Raw genomic sequence first — 21,841 nt, 5'->3', positions numbered from 1 at the left:
TAGGGAGATCACAGAGATTGAAGACTGCATACAAACTGTTGAATTGAGCTGCCCATGGTCTAGTAGGGAGATGGAGACTGAAGCAAGTCATTGTGGTTACGTGATAAATTATGACAGAGATGGGAACAAAGTGTTATGGAAATATTGAGGAAAGAGTAACGAACTTCCCAAATTTGGAAGATTTGGAAGTGGGTATATTCCAGAAGGAGGAAATAGTACATTCAAGGAGTGAAAGGGAACAGACTGGACTGAGCTTCTTAAGGACAAGATCTGTCTTATTCATCTCCTTACTCCTAATGCCAAATGCTCATTGAACTGCTAATGATGATATGGGGCTAAAGTGGTCTGTGAGCCAACTACCAAGTATGGTGGATGTGGGTGACAGCAGGTGATGAATGATAAAGAAGAAAGATGCTGGTATAAGCAAATGGATGCTTATAAAGCGTATGCCTAAGGTTAAGTCCCTAGTTGGGAAGGTCCAGAGACCATTGTAAGCCAGCCAAAGAGGAGGTTTAGAAGGCTTCAGAGTAACACCCTAAGATGGAATTACCAGGGCACTGACTTCTCTTTTCCTTTTGTTCATGGAAAAAGCACTGGACTTAGAGTCAGATACCTGGATTCAAATATTGGCTGTCGCTAATTTGGAGTGCGCCTTTGAGCAAGTTGTTTCATCTCTTTGAGTCTTGGTTTCCTCACTTGTGAAATAAAGTGCCTTCTCCACTTCATGAGGAAGACCACATGAATGGTTGGGATCCACTTTGTAAACTGTATAGTTAACTGAGCAGACGTTAGGAAAACTTTGATATTGATAATTTTATCAAGAAGAATTATATCAGTGCCAGAGTTCGCTGCAGAGAAAGTAGGGCCTTCTCTTCCCTTTACCTCTTCTCTTATTTCTTCATCCAATAGACATTTATTAAATATCTTTTTGATGCTAGCTGGGCTGGGGATAGAAAGAAGATTAACTTATGGTTGCTACCTGTAGAAAGATAGTCAATTGGGGAGATAGACACATAGATAGCAAGAAGATAACACAATATGTGCTATAAGAGAGAAAAGAAAAATATTGGAGTAGAGAGGAGGGAACAACTGTCTAGAGATAGCAGGAGGTGAGATGGGCCTTGAATGACCAGCAGGAATTTACTATGTGGAGTGGGAAGCGAACTGTGTATACAAAGGCACAGATACATATGAAGGCCATGCTAAGGAGTTTGGACTTTATGTTCTAGGCCAGTGGTTCTCAAAATGTGGTCTGCTTTCAAGGGGTTTGTGAGATCAAAATGATTTTCATAATAATACTAAGACATTATTTTTCTTTTTAACTCTCATTCTCTCGTGTGTGTACTGTGTGGTTGTCCAGAGGCTTCAGGACATGTCACAACAGATTGACTGCAGAAGCAGGTATGAGAATACAACTAAATTGTATTTTTTTCCTTTTTCTCCCCAAAGCCCCCCAGTACATAGTTGTATATTCTTCGTTGTGGGTCCTTCTAGTTGTGGCATGTGGGACGCTGCCTCAGCGTGGTTTGATGAGCAGTGCCATGTCCGCACCCAGGATTCGAACCAACGAAACACTGGGCCGCCTGCAGCGGAGCGCGCGAACTTAACCACTCGGCCACGGGGCCAGCCCCTAAACAGATTTTCATACATGTAAAACAATGCTACTCTTCTCACCAAATTTTTGTTTGTTTGTTTTGGAAAATAGAGTTATTTTTCATAAAAATGTAATTTATGTTAACAGGTTTATTATTATTATTTTAAATGAACCAATATGTATATATTTTTAAATTTCTCAGCTTTAGTTTCTAGTGTGATAACTATCAATGGATATAATCCACACAAATGAAAGCTCTTGGGAGTCCTCGATAATTTTTAACAACGTGAAGGGGATCCTGAGACCAAAAGTTTTGAGAACCCTATTCTAGGCAGTAAGACATCACTGAAGGGTTTTGAATAAAGGAGTGACATGATAACATTTCAACAAATATTTTTTAAAACACCTACTATGTGCCTGGCACTATTCTACGTGCTAGGATACAGCAGTGAACAAATCAAAGCAAACTCTCTGCTCTCATGGGACTTATACTGGGTGTGATAGACAGCAACAAAATAATTAATATATATAGTGTATTAGACAGTAGTAGCTGTGGAGAAAAGTAGGGAACTAGGATATGAAAGCTGAAAGGTGTGTGTGTATATGTGTGTGTCTGTGAAATTTTGGATAGAGTGGCCAGGGAAGGCCTCAGTAAGAAGGAGAGTTTTCAGTAAAGACCTGAAAGAACAAGGGAGTGGACCATCCAGATAGCTGGGAGAAATCGATTCAGGCAGAGGACACAGCAAGTGAAAAAATTTTGAGACAAGAGCATGCCTGGCAAGTTTGAGAAACAACATGGAAGCCAGTGTGGTTGGAGTGGAAGAAGAGGGAGAGAATTAGGAGATGAGAGTTATGAAGGGGAGGGCGCTCTACCTGAGACAAAAAGCCGATGGAAGTTTTTGAGACTAGAAAAGATTTCTTCTTCACCTTCTTCTTCTTCTCTTCTTCTTCTTCTTCTTCTTCTTCTTCTTCTTCTTCTTCTTCTTCCTCTTCCTCTTCCTCTTCCTCTTCTCCTTCTTATTCCTCCTCTTCCTCCTCCTCTTCCTCTTTCTCCTCCTCTTCTTTTCTTCTTCTTCTTCAGGATTGGCACCTGAGCTAACATCTGTTGCTAATCTTCTTTTTTTCTTTCTTCTTCTCCCCAAAGCCCCCTGGTACATAGTTGTATGTTTGGTTGTAGGTCCTTCTGGTTGTGCTGTGTGGGACGCTGCCCCACCATGGCCTGATGAGTGGTGCCATGTCTGTGCCCACGACTGGAACCTGTGAAACCCTGGGCCACTGAAGCGGAGCACGTGAACCCAACCACTCAGCCATGGGGCCAGCCCAAAAATATATCTTCTGACTTACCTTTAACAGAATCACTTTGGTTGCTGTGTTGATAACAGGTCAAAAGGCTATAAATAGAAAGGCCAGATAGGAGGCTCTTGCTATAATCCAGGTGCAAGATGATGGTGTTTGGACCAGGGTCCCAGTGGGGATCATGAGAGATAGTTGGATTCTCAATAGATTTTGAAAGTAGAGTTGACAAAATGTGGCAATGGATTGGATATGAGGTATGAGAAAAAGAGAAGAGTCAAATTACACTAGACTTTTGACCTGAGTAACTGTAAGAATGGAGGTGCCATTAACTGACACAAAGAAGGCTGCAGGAGGGGCAGGTTTGAAGAGAATTATCAAGAGCTTGGTTTTGGATGTATTAATTGGGAGATGTCTATTAAACACCCAGTGGATGCGGCAAGTAAGCTGTTTCATATGTGGGTCTGAGTTCAGGAAAGACGTCTAGACTGGAATATGAATTTGAAGGCTCTCAGAATAAAGATAGTATTTAAAACCTGAGGGACAAGAAGAAATTTCTCAGGAAATGAGTGTAGGTAGAAAAGGAAACAGCTCCGATGACTCGATCCTGGGGCAACTCTAATATTTAGGGGTTGGGAAAATGAAGAAGAATTAGCAAAAGACACTGAGAAAAAGGAACAAAGAAGAAAACCAGGAAAGTGAGAAATCCTGGAAGTCAAATGAAGAAAGTATTTTAAGGATGAAAGAGTAATCAACTGTGTTAAATGCTGCTTACAGATCAAATCATACGAAAACTAAGAAATGGTAATTGGATTAACTAATGTGGAGGTACTGGTGATCTTAAGAAGAGCCGTTTTAGTGGCGTATAGGGGACAAAAATCTGATTGGAGTGAGTTCAAGAGAGGATAGGAGAGGAATTGAAAATGTTGAGTATATATACCTTTTTCAAAGAGTTTTGCTAAAAGGGGAGGAGAAAATGTGGCAGCTGGAGGAGAAAGTGGAGTCAAAAGAGGGTTACAGTATTTGTTTTTGTTTGTTTTCAAGATGGGAAAAATAAAGTCTACATGCTGACTGAGAATGATCCAGTAGAGAGGGAAAAATTGATGCTGCAGGAGAGAATTGCTGGAGCAGTGTCCTTGAATACGCAAGTGTACAGGTGGAGAGCTTGGCTATGTGCTTGGATAATCCATCCATGGTAAGAGGAAGGAAGAGGACTTTTAGGAGTACAAATTTGGTGCCATTGTGGAGAAGAGATTAGAGGGGGAACTTGCAGCTATTGGTTACTTTTTGTCCACACTGTGCTAGATGCTTTCCTCACAGCAGTCCTTGATGTAAGAGGGAGATGGGTTATGAGGCTGTTGCAATGAGGCAAGTAAAGTTGAGAACTGAACGAAAGCTTCGGAAGTTCTAAGACACTGTGCTCTTTATGCTCCCATGGAATTTTTTTTCCCTAGATCACATTTGCTTCTCATTGCAGATATCAGAATGCCTTCAATTTGATGACAAAGATTCTTCTCTTGACCAAATTTTAGTCAGCTCCTTAACCTTCTCCTAGGCCCATCTGTGCACTTCCTTGTAAAATCTAGTTTTAGCAAAAACCCTGCTAAGTCAGTTTACCCGGAACCTCCCACCCTCAATACCTGATCACCCTCAATATCTGAGTGGGTCCCTCATCCTCTGCCATCACCCAAGTAATGTCTGATTACCCTGGCCTGTCTTCAGCAAGAATTCTGTTAGGTGCATTTAGCCAGAATCCCCTTTACTCCTGATGTTTCTGCTTAGTGATTTTCCACCCACTGACCCTCACGCTGCTCCATCACCATGAAATCCCATTTGCCTAGGCTGTATTCATAGCTGAGCCCCGTTTCTCTCCCCCGCTGCAAAACTCCATCACAGTGGTCCCTATACCTATCTTGATAGTCCCCTTCCTGTGAATAAAGTCTTCTTTACCGGCTTTAACAAATGCCATTGAATATTTTTTTTCTTTAACATTGCGTAGGAAGAAACTAACTTGCTAGCTCAACCACAGGATAGAGATCCTTGCTTCTTATAATGGAAGGAAACGGTTGAGTGGTCACAAGACTCTGCAGCACTGGGCAGCTCTTGGTGCTGGAGGGCCCTAGGCCTGAAGCCAGACACGATTATGCAAAAGATAAAGACAAAAAGGCAATAGAAGAATAGAGAAGAGTGAAGTTCTTATTTGGGATCTGAAAGGAAATATAGATGGGAAGCTGGAGAGCACAATCCAGATGAGGAAGTTTCCCTGCCTTCTCTCCTTCCTCTGAATTACCATTGCAGCAGCTAATATTTACTGAGGGCTTGTTATGTGCAAGGCAATTATCTACGTTCCATCACTTAATCCTCACAACTATCTCACGAGGTGGATTCTAAGGAGAGGGTGAGAGAAGTCATTTACCCAATGACACACCTGGAAAACAGCAAAACCAGAAATAAAACCCAAGTGTCTGACACTAAAGCTTATGTCCTTAACTCCTTGTACCTTTGTTCATTCATTAATTACCTCAAAAATTCTATAAACAGTACTCGGCAGCTGCTCTGGAAGGTTCCATGGCGAGTGGGACAGTCTTCAGGTGAAAGGGCTAAGACTTGAGCACATATCAGATGTGACAAAGAACAGTAATACATTACAACGTCCTTTAGGATTTCACAGGTGGGGGTGGTGACTCTGGCTGGGGGAAACCGGGGAGATCAAGGAAGCCTTCAAAAAGAAAGTAGCATTTGAGACGAGCCTATATACACAAGTAAGGGTTTTTAAACTAGTTGTTTTATATGGCATATACGCTGAACATGACTACACATGTGTGCAAAAGTTATAAGCATTGGAAGACTGTGTGAAGATTTAATTGAAAGAAAATAAGGGATAAAGGCATGGAAGAAGGAGAGGGTCCCATCGTTCAGGATGTAGAGAGGTCCCGGTTCAATCCCCCGCCTCTGTCTCAAGATCCAGTCTCAAATGACTTGGGGGTATTTTCCTCTTAGATTTTTCCCTTAGGAACATATTCAAAGTGATATGCACTCAGTGGAACACTATATGGTCATATTTTAAAAATGAGGAAGTACTTTATGAACTGTTAGGAGATTATTTCCAAAATGTAATGTTAAATGAAAAAAAGCAAGGTGCAGAATACTGGATACAGGATGTTACTATTTGTGTAATAATGGGAAAAAAGAACGTGTGTGTGTGTGTGCGTGTATGCACTTGGTTGTTTACATGTAAAATATGGGAGGATACCCAGGGCACTGATGACAGTGATTGCCTTCCTGGAGGGGAGCTATGTGGCTTGAGGACAGGGTGACAGGGAGATTTTTCACTGTACATCTTTTTGTGTCCTTTGACGTTTTAACTATGTAGATAGGTTTTCTATTCAAAAACTAAATAAATACAAGTTGAACTTTTTTCAAAGTAAGTACAATAGCCTCTACAGGCCATTCCCTGAAGAGGGCATCTATTGTAACACAGTATAAGCAAAACCCTGCACTTAGGGGGGCAGTTTCAAAAATTCATCTGCATAGCAAAACAAAAACGAAAACAAAAATACCCAGAAATGAATTAAAAAAAATAAATAAACTAGGTAAAATATTTATTATTAGTTTTCTTAACGTAAGACAGCTCTTAGAAACCAATAAAAAAAGACCTATAACACAACTCCAAAATGGCAAAGGACAAAATGGACTTCACATAAACAAAAATATGAGTGGACTCATAATCTTTTTTTTAATGACCAACCTCATTTGTAATTAAAGAAAGGCAAATTAGAACAATGAGCTACTGCTTTCTCACCTATGAGACTGAAAATATCAAAAAGTCAGATATCACAGAGTGTTAAAGAGGGCATGATGAAAGTACCATTGGAAGGATATAAATTGGTATACTCTCTTGCAGCACGAATTAGAAACGCCTATCAAACTTGAAAATGAACATACCTTTGACCCATTAATTTTGAGAATTTATCTAGATAGATAATCTTTACATATGTACAAAGATAAATGTACAAAATTATTCATTGCAGCATTCTTTGTAATTACAAAAGATCAAAACAAACCTAAATATTTTCCAGTTGGGGAACCTGCTACATCTAAGCAGAGGAGCACTACGTAGGTCTTGAAGAGAACCACATGGAGCTGTATTACTGTAAAGACAAGACCTTAATGTAGCCCCCTCATTATCTCTTACTCGGACTGCAGAAATTGCTTGCCGACAGGTTTGCCTACTTTCATTTTGCTCCCTTGCAGGACCCGCTACATAATCTGTAGGGCCTGGTGCAAAATGAAAATGCAGGGCCCTTTGTTTAAAAAAAATATTAAGAATTCCAAGATGGTGACAGCAGAGCATGGAAGCAAGTATGGGACCCTTCTAAGTCCTTGTGCAAGTGCAGAGGTTGCACCCCCACAAAGCCACCTCTGTCCCTTGAGTAACCTTGAGTGGATGTGAAAGTGGCCTGCTGCTCCCTCTGCCTGGAACATCTTTCTACCACTATATCTTTTTCTTATGATGTACTACATGCCTATCAAGAAATAACTCAAATGTGACCTGCCTTGGGAAGTTTTCCTTGAACCTTCTCACCCGAGTCATTCATTCTTCAGTGCGCCCCTCACTCTTGCACATAGCTTTATGAACGCTTTATCACAATGTACTATGAGTATTTGTTTAAAAGTCTCTCCCCCTGAGCTTCTCAAGGCCTTGGCTGATGGCTTATGCTTTACTTGGTAACCCTATCACCTCACACGTTGCCTAGCACGTGGGAGTTGAGAGAATGAATGAGTTGGAGTGGATAAGATTTTATGAGTGTGCTAAATAATCAGGCATCTTGCTTCACAGTTACACCTCACCTTCATGTTGCTAAATCTGATTGGACTCTGATTTCACTGAGGCCTGCAGGTCCTGATGGCTGACTCTTGCTCCTAAGAGCCAATGATACAGTTTCAGATGGTCCCCTGGAGTGGTGGGAGATGCTCAAACCTGAAAGCCTCCCAAACCACCCACACCTGCCTCTGAATCTTCTTATACCCTTCAGACATTTAAAATAGGGGTCTGACTTCATCAGGGCCAGCTGGCCCCATCAGTCAGTGCCAGGTTCCAGGAACTTGCCTGTAGTTTGAGACTGCGTTTAATCCTTTGCAACACTGTCTTTCAAATAGGGGTATGCAATACCCCATGATACACAAAGACTTCCTAAGAGGTACTCGTGCATTGATATTTTTAAGGGAATTTATTTCCAGATCCTCAACTTTCATATGTATTCTGCCTGAGAAAGTTTCTGGAGTTGAGACTCCAAGCTGGCTTTTCCTTCATAATTGTAGTTCTGCTAGTCTTCATAAGCAAGGTATATCCCCGGCCCACCCTGAAGCTTAATATGGTACAAGAGAAATGCAAAATCCTGGAGGTGACAAAGGAACAACTAAAACTATCAGTTTCTGAATCAAGAAGTAGAGAATTTGAATAGACCAATCACCAGTAAGGAGATCGAAACAGTAATCAAAAACCTCCCAAAAAATAAAAGTCCAGGACCAGATAGATGACTTCCCTGGTGAATTCTACCAAACATTCAAAGAAGACTTAATAGCTATCCTTCTCAACCTCTTCCAAAAAACTGAAGAGGAGGGGAAGCTTCCTAACTCATTCTATGAAGCCAACATTATCTTTGGGGTTTTCTGTATATAAGATCATGTCGTCTGCAAACAGCGAGAGTTTCACTTCTTCCCTCCTTATTTGGATTCCTTTTATTCCTTTATCTTGCCTGATTGCTCTGGCCAGGACCTCCAGTACTATGTTAAATAAGAGTGGTGATAAAGGGCATCCTTGTCTCATTCCTGTTTTCAGGGGGTTGACACTCAGTTTTTGCCCATTGAGTATGATGTTGGCTGTGGGCTTGTCATATATGACCTTTATTATGTTGAGGTAGTTCCATTCTATGGCCATTTTGTTCAGAGTTTTTATCATAAATGGCTGTTGGATCTTGTCAAATGCTTTCTCTACATCTATTGAGATGATAATGTGGTTTTTATTCCTCAGTTTGTTGATGTGGTGTATCACGTTGATTGATTTGCGGATGTTGAACCATCCCTGTGTCCCTGGTATGAATCCCACTTGATCATGATGTATCATCCTTTTGATGAATTGCTGAATTCTGGTGGCCAAAATTTTGTTTAGAATTTTTGCATCTATGTTCATCAGTGATATTGGCCTGTAGTTCTCTTTTTTCGTGGCATCCTTGTCTGGCTTTGGTATCAGCATGATGTTGGCCTCCTAGAATGTGTTAGGAAGTGTTCCATCCTCCCTAAGTTTTTGGAATAGCTTGAAAAGGATAGGTATTAAATCCTCTCTGAAAGTTTGGTAGAATTCCCCAGGGAAGCCATCTGGTCCTGGGGTTTTATTCCCAACATTATCTTGATACCGAAACCAGACAAAGGCAACACAAAGAAAGAAAATTACAGACCAATATCACTGATGAACATCGATGCAAAAGTCGTCAACAAAATACTAGCAAATTGAATACAACAATATATTAAAAAGATCATACACCATGATAAAGTGGGATTTATTCTAGGGATACAGGGATGGGTCAACATACACAAATCAATCAATGTGATATACCACATTAACAAAAGGAAGAATAAAAATCACAAGATCATGTCAATAGATGCAGAGAAAGCATTTGACAAGATACAGCATCACTTTATGATAAAAACTCTAAATAAAATGGGTATAGAAGGAAAATACGTCAACACAATAAAGGCCATATATGACAAACCCACAGCTAATATCATACTCAATGGAGAAAAACTGAAAGCTATCCCTCTAAAAAGAGGAACCAGACACGGATGCCCACTTTCACCACTCTTATTTAACATAGTATTGGAAGTCCTAGCCAGAGCAATCAGGCAAGAAAAAGAAATAAAAGGGATCCAAATTGGAAAACAAGTGAAACTCACTATTTGCAGACAACATGATTTTATACATAGAAAACCCTAAAGAATCCACTAAAAAACTTTTAGAAATAATAAATGAATACAGTCAAGTTGCAGGATACAAAATCAACATACAAAAATGAGTTGCACTTCTACGCACTAACAACAAAGTAGCAGAAAGAGAAATTAAGAATACAGTTCCATGTACAATTGCAACAAAAAGAATGAAATACCTAGGAATAAACTTAACCAAAGAGGTGTAGGATCTCTACACTGAAAACTATGAAACGTTGAAAGAAATTGAAGAAGATACAAAGAAATGGAAAGATATTCCGTGCTCTTGGATTGGGAGAATTAACATAGTTAAAATGTCCATACTTCCTAGAGCAATCTATAGATTCAATGCAATCCCTATCAAAGTTCCAACAACATTTTTCACAGAAATGGGACAAAGAAGCCTAAAATTTATATGGAACAACAAAAGACCCCGAATAGCCAAAGGAATCCTGAGGAAAAAGAACAAAGCTGGAGGTATCACAATCCCTGATTTTAAAATATACTACAATGCTATAGTAACCAAAACAGCATGGTACTGACACAAAAACAGACACAGAGATCAATGGAACAGAATTAAGAGCCCAGAAATAAATCCACATATATAGGACAGCTAATTTCCGACAAGGGAGCCAAGAGCATACAATGGGAGAAAGGAGAGTCTCTTCAATAAATGGTGTTGGGAAAACTGGACAGCCACATACAAAAGAATGAAAGTAGGCCATCTTACACCATGCGCCAAAATCAACTCAAAATGGATTAAAGACCTGAATGTAAGACCTGAAACCATAAAACGTCTGGAAGAAAACACATGCAGTACACTCTTTGACGTCGGTCTTAACAGTGTTTTTTCAAATACCATGTCTAACCAGGCAAGGGAAACAATAGAAAAAATAAACAAATGGGACTACATCGAACTAAAAAGCTTCTGCACAGCAAAGGAAACCATCAACAAAGTGAAAAGATAACCTAACAATTGGGAGAAGATATTTTCAAACCTTATATATCAGATAAGGGGTTAATATCCAAAATATGCAAAGAACTCATATGTCTCAACAACAAAAAAACCAACAACCCAATTAAAAAATGGGCAAAAGATCTGAACAGAGATTTCTCCAAAGAAAATATACAGATGGCCAATAGGCACATGAAAAGATATTCAACATTATGAACTGTCAGGGAAATTCAAATCAAAACTACAATGAGATAGCACCTCACTCGGGTCAGAATGGTTATAATTAACAAGACAGGAAATAATAAGTGTTGGAGAGGATATGGAGAGAAGGGAACTCCCATACACTGCTGGCGGGACCGCAAGCTGGTGCAGCCACTATGGAAAACAGTATGGAGTTTCCTCAGAAAATTAAGAATAGATCTACTATATGATCCAGCTATTCCACTGCTGGGCATTTATCCAAAGAACTTGAAAATACAAATGCATAAAGATACATGCATCCCTATGTTCATCACATTAGCTAAGACTTGGAAGCAATGTAGGTGCCCATTGAGGGATGAATGGATAAAGAAGATGTGGTATATATATACAATGGAATACTGCTCAGCCATAAGAAATGATGAAATCCAGCCATTTGTGACAACCTGGATGGGCCTTGAGTGCATTATGCTAAGTGAAATAAGTTAGAGGGAGAAAGTCAAATACCGTATGATCTCACTCATGAGTAGAAGATAAAAACAACAACAAACACATAGCAACAGAGATTGGATTAGTGATTACCAAAGGGGAAGGGGGGAGGGGAGAGGGCGAAGGGGGTGATTAGACACATGTGTGTGGTAATGGATTGTAATTAGTCTTTGGGGGGGGGTGAGCAGGATGTAATCTACACAGAATTTTAAATATATTATGATGCACACCTGAAAGTTACATAATGTTATAATCCAATATTACTGCAATAAAAATTTTAAAAAATTAGCTTCAGGGAAATATCCTTTAATTATGGAGTGACATAATTTATCAAAACTATTTTGGGTGGTATGTGAGAAAAAGCATGAAGACCATTGGTCTAAGACAACACACTGGTAGTCTCTGGAGGGTTTTCTAGTGGGTCCTGGCCTGGTCCTCTCAACCTCTAGGCTTCTGAAACTGAACCTCAGGCTGGCCAGGTAAACAGCTTTTACTTGATTTCTTCACAGCTTCCGTCACAGCTGACCAGTCTCCCTCTTGTAACACACCTTCCTTTGGCTTTGGCACTGTCACCCTCTCCTGATTTTCCTCCCTACCTCTCTGGCCCTCGTTCCAACTTTCCTTTTCTAGTTCCATCTCTTCCAACTGACCTTTTAAATTCAGGAGTTTCTCAGGGCAGTTATAAGCCCTCTTCTCTTTCTGTTCTTTTCTTACGAAGAGATTTCATCCATTACCGCCATTTCAACCATCTGCATATGAGCAACTCCCAAATTTCTCTCTTTAGCCCAGACCTTGCTCCTGAATTCCTAAATCCAGTTGTTTATTCCACATCTATACCTGAATGCCTCACAGGGTTTCCAAACCGCCAACTGGGAACGATCAAAGCCAGGCTCGTGTTCTTCCCATTCAAAATCTCGTCCTCCTCAAGCCTTCCCCAACTTAGTAACCATACTCCATCTGCCCAGTTACTGCCACAGACCTGGGAGGCATCCTTGATAGCTCCTTAACCTCTTCCATATTCAATAAATAATCTATTCCTGGGGCCAGCCCAGTGATGCAGCAGTTAAGTTCCCATGTTCTACTTTGAAGACCCAGGGTTTGCTGGTTCGGGTCCTGGGTGCGGACCTATGCACCGCTTGTCAAGCCATGCTGTGGCAGGCGTCCCACATATAAAGTAGAGGAAGATGGGCATGGATGTTAGCTCAGGGCCAGTCTTCCTCAGCAAAAAGAGGAGGATCGGTGGCAGATGTTAGCTCAGGGCTAATCTCCCTCAAAAAAAAAAATCTATTCCTGTGGATTCCACTTCATGCAAGATTTCCCTAAGCCTCCAGATTAGACTACATACTCCTATTCTGTACCCTCATGTAGCACCTTGTACTTCATAGTACTTATCCAAATTGTAGTTAAGTAATTATTTGTGAATTCTATCTCCCTCTCTACATCATAAGCTTCATGATAACAAGGACCATGCCTGTATTTTTCCTAGCACAGAGTAGGATCTCAATAAATATTTATTAAATTAACAAACTTAAACACTCAAGATTGTAGCAACTATGTATTGTCTGCAATTTAGTATCTAATGCTATTTGCACAGTAGGGGGCAGCAGAGTATAGATAATAGAAAGAATCCAGGACTCAGTATTAAAAGGGTGACCTTGGGTAAATCACTTAACATTTCTGAGACTATTTCCTTCTCTGGAAATCAGGGCTAATTCTCTTTCCCTTGGATCAAAAGAGATAAGCAGATATAAAAGAGCTTTAGTGCTGTACAAACAGAGGAGTGTTACTAGAGCCAGTTATGATAAATATTTGTTAAATAAGTGGGGATAGAGGAAGAAGATTTGGTTACACTGTAGAACAAATGCGAGTAGAGACTTGACAGATTCGGAAGAGAGGAAATGAAAGCTCAAGGCTGGCCTAAGTCCAGAGCCACTGGAAGCGAAGCTGTGAAGTTAGCAGTGTGTCCTTGGCATGCTCTCGTCTCTGCTCTCTGATCCCTGCCCTCCCACCTCTGCCTCTAGCCTCTAGTGCCCTATGGCTGTGCTCTGCTGCAGGCCTTTCCCTTTCCTCCCGTCAAAGCACATCTGTTTGTGCCCTGGACCCTCAGAGACCTGCTCACTGCCATCCACAACGACAGCTAGGTAACCTGATAAATGCATCCCTGCTAAAGTGCTAAAATGGCAGAGAGGGTATTATTTTACCACTCCTGATAATAGGAGTTGGGCCTTTTTGAGAAAAAAGGATAACCTACTCAAAAAGTATACATTCTGTCAACCTACAAAAACAGAAACCAGTTAAAGAGGCAAAGCATTTATTTGGGATCAAAGAATTGCAATTCAGGTAGATTGCAATTCAGCACAGACTCAGGTAGAAACCCAAATAGTCTCCTGACTACAGAAGAGGGATGTAGGGTTTTTATGGGGAAAAGCAAGGATAAGGTGAGTTGTATTAAAGAAGAGTTCATTGGTGCTGGATGAAGTAAGGCTAGGTCTGTACTTCACAGATTGGCTTGAGGTTAGATCATCAGGCAAAAGGCTACACTGGTATTTCATTGATTGGTTAGCAATGCAGTCAGCAGCAAAGTCCTGTTCCATTAGTCCTTAGAGACAGGATATTCTTGTCCTTACTGACTTATTGGAATGTTGGTGGTTTGGTCCAGTTTGGAAGATAAAGAAAACAAGACATGCAAGGCAATTCCTCTTACATGGCTGCTCTGGCTCTTTTTTTTTGCAGAGGAAGACTGGCCCTGAGCTAACATCCATGCCCATCTTCCTCTATTTTATATGTAGGATGCTGCCACAGCATGGCTTGATGAGTGATGCATATGTCCCCACCAGGATCCAAACCTACAAGTCTGGGCCACCAAAGCAGAGCATGTGAACTTAACCACTATGCCACTGGGCTACCCTTCTGGCTCTATTTTAATGTGGCTCCACTCGTGCCATTTTTCATGAGTCCAAATGATGAAGGTTTGGGTTCTGTGAAATGAGAGGAAATGGAAGTTAACAGCGATTAAGGCAGTCCTAATCTTGGGCTCAAGAAAAATAATTGTACAAATACAGACTCTGTGAGATGTAACTTGATAGTAATATGAGGAGAAAAACTTTAAGAAACTCATATATATATATATATATATACATGCATATGATGTATATATCTCTCTCTATATATACATATATATAATTGAATTGTAATTTACATCAGTAAAATTTATTTTTTGGTGTATAGTTCTGTGTGTTTTGACAAATACAGTGTCAGGTAACCACCACAATCAAAATACAGAATGGTTCATCAATCCCTAAAAATTCATGTGTGTTAGCCCTTTGTACTCGAAACTTTCCCCTTAAGCCCTGGCAACACTTTGTTCTCTATCCTTATAGTTTTGCCCGAATAGGCAGAATGTCACATAAATGGAATCATACAGTATGTAGGCATTTGAATTTGATTTCTTTCACTTGGCATAATGGATTTAAGATTCATCCACATTGTTCTGTGTATCAACAGTTCATTCCTTTTCTTATTACTGAGTAATATTCCATTGTTGGATATACCACAGTTTGTTAATCCATTTCCCAGTTGAGGATCATTTGGGTTGTTTCCAGCTTTGACAATTTGAGTAAACATTCAGATACAGTTTTTGTGTGAACATAAATTTTCATTTCACTTCGGCAAATTTCTGGGAGAGATTGTTGGGTCATATGGTAAGTGTATGTTTAACTTTATTAGAAACTGAGAGAGTGGCTGTATCATTTTGCATTCCCACCAGCAGTGGATCAGAGTTCCAGCTGCTCTTCATCCTGACCAGCAATTGGTATTGTCAGGTTTTTTCTTAACTTTATATACTTGTATTTCATTTTGGTTTTAATTTGCATTTCCCTAATGACTAATGATGTTGAGTATCTTTTCTTTTCAGCTTTATTGAGATATAATTGACATAGCATTGTGTAAGTTTAAGGTATATGATGTGATGATTTGATACACATATATATTGCAAAGTGTTTACCTTAATAAGGTTAGTTAACACATCCTTATCCTCACATATTACCATTTTGTCATTGTTGTTGTTCTTATCTGAGTATCTTTTCACATGCTTATTTGCCATATATCTTCTTTGATGAAGTGTCCATTCAGATCTTTTGCCCATCTTTTCTTGAATTGTTCATTTTCTTATTTACTGAGGGGTTTTTGTGTGTGTGTGTGTGTGTGAGGAAGATTAGCCCTGAGCTAACATCTGTTGCCAATCTTCCTCGTTTTGCTTGAGGAAGATTGTTGCTATGCTAACATCTGTGCCAATCTTTCTCTGTTTTATGTGGGATCCTGCCACAGTGTGGCTTGACCAGTGGTGCTAAGTCCACGCCTAGGATCCAAACCTGCGAACCCTGGGCAGCCAAAGCAGAGCTCGAAAACTTAACCACTACACCACCAGGCTGGCCTCCCTTATTTACTGAGTTTTCAGAGTTCTTTATAAATTCTGGATTGAAGTCCTTTTGTTAGACATATGATTTGCCAATATTTTCTCCTAGGTTGTTGCTTGTGTTTTCATCCCAAAACAATGTCTTTCAAAGAAAAAAAATTTTAATTTTGATGAAGTCCAATGCATCAAGTTTTCCCTTGATAAATTTTGCTTTACTGTTACATTTAAGAACTCTGTCTGACAAGGTGACAAAGGTTTTTCTCCTTTGCTTTCTTCTAAAAGTTTCATAGGTATACATTTAGATCTATGATCCATTTCAATTAAATTTTTTAAATGGAAAGTGTAAAGTATAGATTAAGTTTTAAATTTTGCATATGAATGTCCAATTTTTCCAGCATCATTTGTTGAAAAGACAGTCTTTCTCCATTGAATTGCCTTTGCACTTTTGTAAAAATATCAATTGGCCATATTTGTGTCAATCTATTTCTGGACTCTCATTCTGTTCTATTGATCCACACATCTCTCTTTTTGCCAATACCACAGTCTTTATTAGTGCAGTGGTATAGTAAGTCTTGAAATCAGACAAGGTGAGTTCTCCAACACTGCTCTGTTTTAGCTTTCTAGTTCCTTTGTCTTTCTATATAAATATTGATATCTACAGAAAATACCACTAGGATTTTTATTGGGATTGTACTGAATCTATACATCAATTTGGTGGGAATTGACATCTTAACAGAATTGAGCCTTCCAATCAGTGATCATGTTACATTGCTCCATTTGTTTAGGTCATCTTTCATTTCCTTCACCAGTGTTATAGTTTTCAGCATAAAGATCCATCATACATTTTGTTATATTTATCCCTAAGTATTTCATTATTTTGGTGCAATTGTAAATAATATTGTTTATTTAATTTTGTTTTCCAAGCTTGTTGCCAGTATATAGAAATGCAATTGCAGGGCTGGCCCCGTGGCCGAGTGGTTAAGTTCACGCGCTCCGCTGCAGGCAGCCCAGTGTTTCGTTGGTTCGAATCCTGGGCGCAGACATGACACTGCTCATCAAACCACGCTGAGGCAGCGTCCCACATGCCCCAACTAGAAGAACCCACAACGAAGAATATACAACTATGTTCGGGGGGGGGGCTTTGGGGAGAAAAAGGAAAAAAAAAATAAAAAGAAATGCAATTGCTTTTTATGTTATGACTTTGTATCCTGTGATTTTGCCAAATTCATTAATTAGTTCTAGGAATTTTTTTGTAGATTTTATAGAATTTTTTTACATAGACAATCATGTCGGCTACTAATAGAGGCAGTTTCATTTCTTCCTTTCCAATCCATATAGTTTTTTTTCCTTGCCTTATTACATTGGTTAGAAATTTCTGGATGATGTTGAATAGGAGTGGCAAGAGTGAACATCCTTGCTATGTTCCCAGTTTAGGGAGAAAACATTTAGTGTTTCCTCATTAAGTATAATGTGCTTTTTGTAGATGCCGTTTTTTTAGGTTAGGAAAGTTTCCTTCTGTTCCTAGTTTGCTAAGAGATTTTATTATGAACAGATGTTAAATTCCATAATGTATTTTCTTCGTCAATTGAGATTGCCTGTTTTTTCTTATTTAGTCTGTCAATATGGTGAATTACATTCATTGATTTTTTTTTAAATGTTGCACCAGCATTGAATTACCTGGGATAATCCCCACTTGGTAGTGAAGTATTATCTTTTTCATATGTTTCTGGATTCTACTTGCTAATAGTTTATTGAAGATTTTTGGGTCTATTTTCATGTGGAATATTGGTCTGTAGTTTTCTTGTAATGTCTTTTCTTCATTTTGGTATCAGGATAATGGTGACCTCATAAAATGAGTTGCAAATTGTCCCTCCTTTTCTATTTTCTGGAAGAGATTATGTGGAATTGGTATTATTTCCTGTTTAAATGTTTGGCAGAATTTGCCAGTGAAACCATCTGGGCCTGGAATTTTCTTCATTGGAAGGTTTTAAACTAGAAATTCAATTTTCTTTACTATTGTCCCACAGGTCCTGAAACTCTGTTTATTTATTTTATTTTATGTTATTTGCTGGGAAAAATTCTCTCTGAACTAACATCTGTTGCCAATCTTCCTCTCCTTTTTTTTTTTCTCCTCCCCAAAGCCCCAGTACACAGTTGTACGTTTTAGTTGTAAGTCCTTCTGGTTCTTCTGTGTGAGCTGCCATCACAGCATGGCTACTGACAGATGAGTGGTGTGGTTCCATGCCTGGAAACTGGGCTCGGGCTGCCAAAGCAGAGCACGCTGAACTTTAACCACGGGGCCATCAAGGCTGCCTCAAACTCTGTTTATTTTTAAAAGCTTTTTTTCCTCTGTGATCTTCATACTGAATAATTGTTACTGGTCTTTCTCAAGTTCACTGATTCACTCCTCTGTCATCTCCATTTTATTAACAGCCCCTCCAGTCAATGTTTTTACTTCATATAATTTCCATTTGGTTCTTTTTTTATAATTTCTGTTTCTCTGCTGAGAACTTCCTCCTCTCCATTCATTTTAATGGTGGTTACTTTTACCTCATGGAAGATGGTTATAATATCTGCTTTAAAGTCTTTGTCAGATAATTCCAGCATCTGGGTCATTTTAGGATTAGCATCTGGTTTTTTTCCTTTCCCTTGAAGATGATTAGATTTTTCTGGTTCTTGGTATGTTAGGTAGTTTTGGATTGTATCCTGGCCATCTTGAATATTATATTGTGAGACTCTGAGTCCTGTTAAGTTCCTCTGGGTGTTGACTATTTTTATCTCAGCAGGCAATCAACTCAATCAGGTTCGGACTACAAGTTCTGTCTCACCTTCTGTGGGTCGTGGTTCCAATATCGGTTCATTTTCAGAGTTTTCTCTGCTGTTTGGATTTGACCCTCTCATGTGCCACTTAGGGGTTAGTCTGGGACTCAGGTGGTGGTTTCTGTTATAGTTCAGTTCCCAAAGCTCGTACTGAACTTCTAGGGGTGTGTTCTGCAACTTGGGGACAGGCCCAGGATCTCTGTTGGTTTACACACAGCTCTCTTCTCCCTGGGATTTCTCCCGTATTCTTTGTCTCCCACAGGCCCCTTTTTCTGATCCCTCTGTCTAGAAAGATAGGGTTCTCTTAGAGATTTAGCCTTTCATGCTGTCACACAGTTCCATGTGACTTAGCCCACCTCTGGAGTGAAGTGGCAAGAGAAAAGAGAAAGGGAGAAAAAAAGGGGGCTTCACTTCACAATCTCTACTATATTAATCACATTTTCTAGTTTCTATATTTGGTGCTTTGACATTTGGGGCCTTGCTGACCAGGGAGGACTGCTCCTCCGGGCTCAGCCAAGTCCTAGAGATAGGAAATGACTCTCCTGCCTTTGTCCCTTTCATGTGCAAATTAACAAGTCCTGAGCCCCTACCTCCCAATGACATCTGGGTCTCTATTCCACTGCCCTAATCACCTCAGGCCCCCCACATCTCAGAGCCTCTGAAATTATTCAAACTAGTCAATCCTGTTTACACTGTCTGGCCTATCTCTTTCCTCAGAAACCACAGTAAAGGCTCCCCTCCCTTCCCCTCTCGTCCTGTGATGGACCTCAGTGTTCTCTCTTGTGGCCCCCTTTTCCAGTTCCTCTATTTAGAGAGAGAGTTTTCGGTAACCGTGCTGAAACACCACCCCCGACGGCAATGCAGTTCCACAATTGGGGGTGGCCTTGGGTCAGGACAGGGAGAGAAAAAAAATAGGCATTCTCTCACACTCTCCAGCTCACAAGGGCCTCTTTTTCCAATCCTCGGGACAGAAAGATGGGGTTTTCTTAGCGTTTGTTGTCTGCACCTATTGCACAGTTCCCAGATTTGGCACACCCTTGGGTGAAAGGCAGGGGATAGAGGAGAAAAAAACATCACCAGGAAATTCACCACTGCCATAGTGGGTATTCTTCAAGTTTTGACATGCCTCCCAATCTGCCTGCTGTTGTTAACTTTTCAGAGTCTTAGGTAGTTTTTGTTTTGTTTTGTATTTTGGTCAGACATTTTAGTTGCAATCAGTGAGAGAGAGAGGCTATAATGGGTTTACTCTATTCATTTTTTTTAAATGTGTTTTTTTTTTTGGAAGTTTTGCCTTAAACTAACATCTGTTACCAAGGATGTTGCCATCCTCCTTCTTTTTTCCTTTTCCCCCACCCCACAGCCCCAGTACATAGTTGTGTATAGTTGTGTATGTTGTGTGTAGTTGTCTTCTCATTCTTCTGTGTGAGCTGCCACCACAGCATGGCTACTGACAGGCGAGTGGCATGGTTCCATGCCCAGAATTGAACTCAGGCCGCTGAAGCAGAGTGCACAGAACTTTAACCACTAGGCCATCAGGGCTGGCTGGGGTTTACTCTATCTTGCCAGCACCAGAAGTAAAAAACAGATATTTTGGTTAATGACATGTTCAGCTGTACTGATGGAAAGAAAATACTGTACACAAAACCCAGAAAGTAATAGTTTCATTGGGAAAATATGACGCACTTATCCACTGCTACCTACAGAACCATTGTCCAGGTCTGAGACTCACTTTCACTCTCCCTATCTCCAAGATGACTATTTCACACCTCTCTTTCCAAACCATCACCATCATGTCCCTCTTCCTCTCAGCTGAAAATCATGCTTCCTAATTCTCTGAGAAAACAGAAACCATTAGAAGATAGTTTCCACATCTACTCACCTGTTTGCATCTCTACCCATATGCTGTCTCCCTTGCAGCTACTATGAATGGACTGTCCATGCTCCCAGCTAAGTCAGCTTCTCCACTTGTGCCTTAGATTCCATCCTCTCTCGCCTCCTCAAGGACATCACTTTGGGAACTGTCCTCTTTTTTTCCTGCATCATCAAATTTTCCCTCCCTATTGATTATTCCTTTAAGTGTACAAACATGCCATATTATCTACCTTCTTAAAAGAAAAAAAACCTCTTAACCCCATCACCCCCTTTAGATATTTAATCTCACACTTCCCTTAATATCTTAATTAATACTCTATTTTATACCCTACTTCTCTGCTCCCCTATAAGGCAAGCCAAACTCCTCAAAAGAGTTATTTATACTCATTGTCTCAAATTAGTTTCTCCACATTCTTTCTTAATCCCACTCCAGTTAGGCTTTTGTCCCCACTACAGCACCAAAGCTGCTCTTATCAAGGTCCCCAGTGACGTCCATCAAGTATCAGTTCTCACTCCTTCCCTGACTCCACCTACCATGAGCATCTGTTGCAGCTGATCACTTGCCTCTTGGAAACTTTCTTCACCTGGCTTCTGAGATGCCACTCTCTCAGTTCTCTTCATAGCTCACTGGCAACTTCTTGGTTTTCTTTGCTGGTTTCTCCTCAATCTCTAATCCGTAGATGTTGGAATACCCCAGGGTTTAGTCCTCAGGTGTGTTCTCTGTCTACACTATAGGTGATCCCATTCAGCTCCCTGGATTTGTGTACCATCTATAGAGTGAGCTCCCAGATTTAGGTCTCCAGCCTAGACTTCTCTGTACTTCAGACTTGTGTACCAACTGTCTATCAGCATTTCCACTTGGATGGAAATACTAATAAGTATCAATAAGATACTAATATGTATCTTTTTAAGTATCAAACTTAATATGTGCAAAACTGATGTACATATTATTTCCCACCCAAACCTGCTTCCCCTGTAGCTTCCCCCTTTCGATAACTGACAACTTTAGCTGCCAGTTGTCCAGACCAAAAAGCTCAGAGTCATTCCTTTTTAATGTAAACTTTATTGAAACATGATACCGGTACAGAACAGTGCACAAATTATAAGTGTATGACTCAATGAATTTTCACAAAGTGAGCACATTTATATGGTCAACACTTGGATCAAGAAGCAGACCATTACCCCAGAAGCCCTCATGTCTCCCTTCTAATCACTAGCTCCC

This window comes from Equus przewalskii, chromosome 21 (genome assembly GCF_037783145.1).
Source record: "Equus przewalskii isolate Varuska chromosome 21, EquPr2, whole genome shotgun sequence".
Classification (NCBI taxonomy): domain Eukaryota; kingdom Metazoa; phylum Chordata; class Mammalia; order Perissodactyla; family Equidae; genus Equus; species Equus przewalskii.
The sequence above is the reverse complement of the archived record's forward strand: the minus strand, read 5'-3'. Positions refer to the sequence as shown.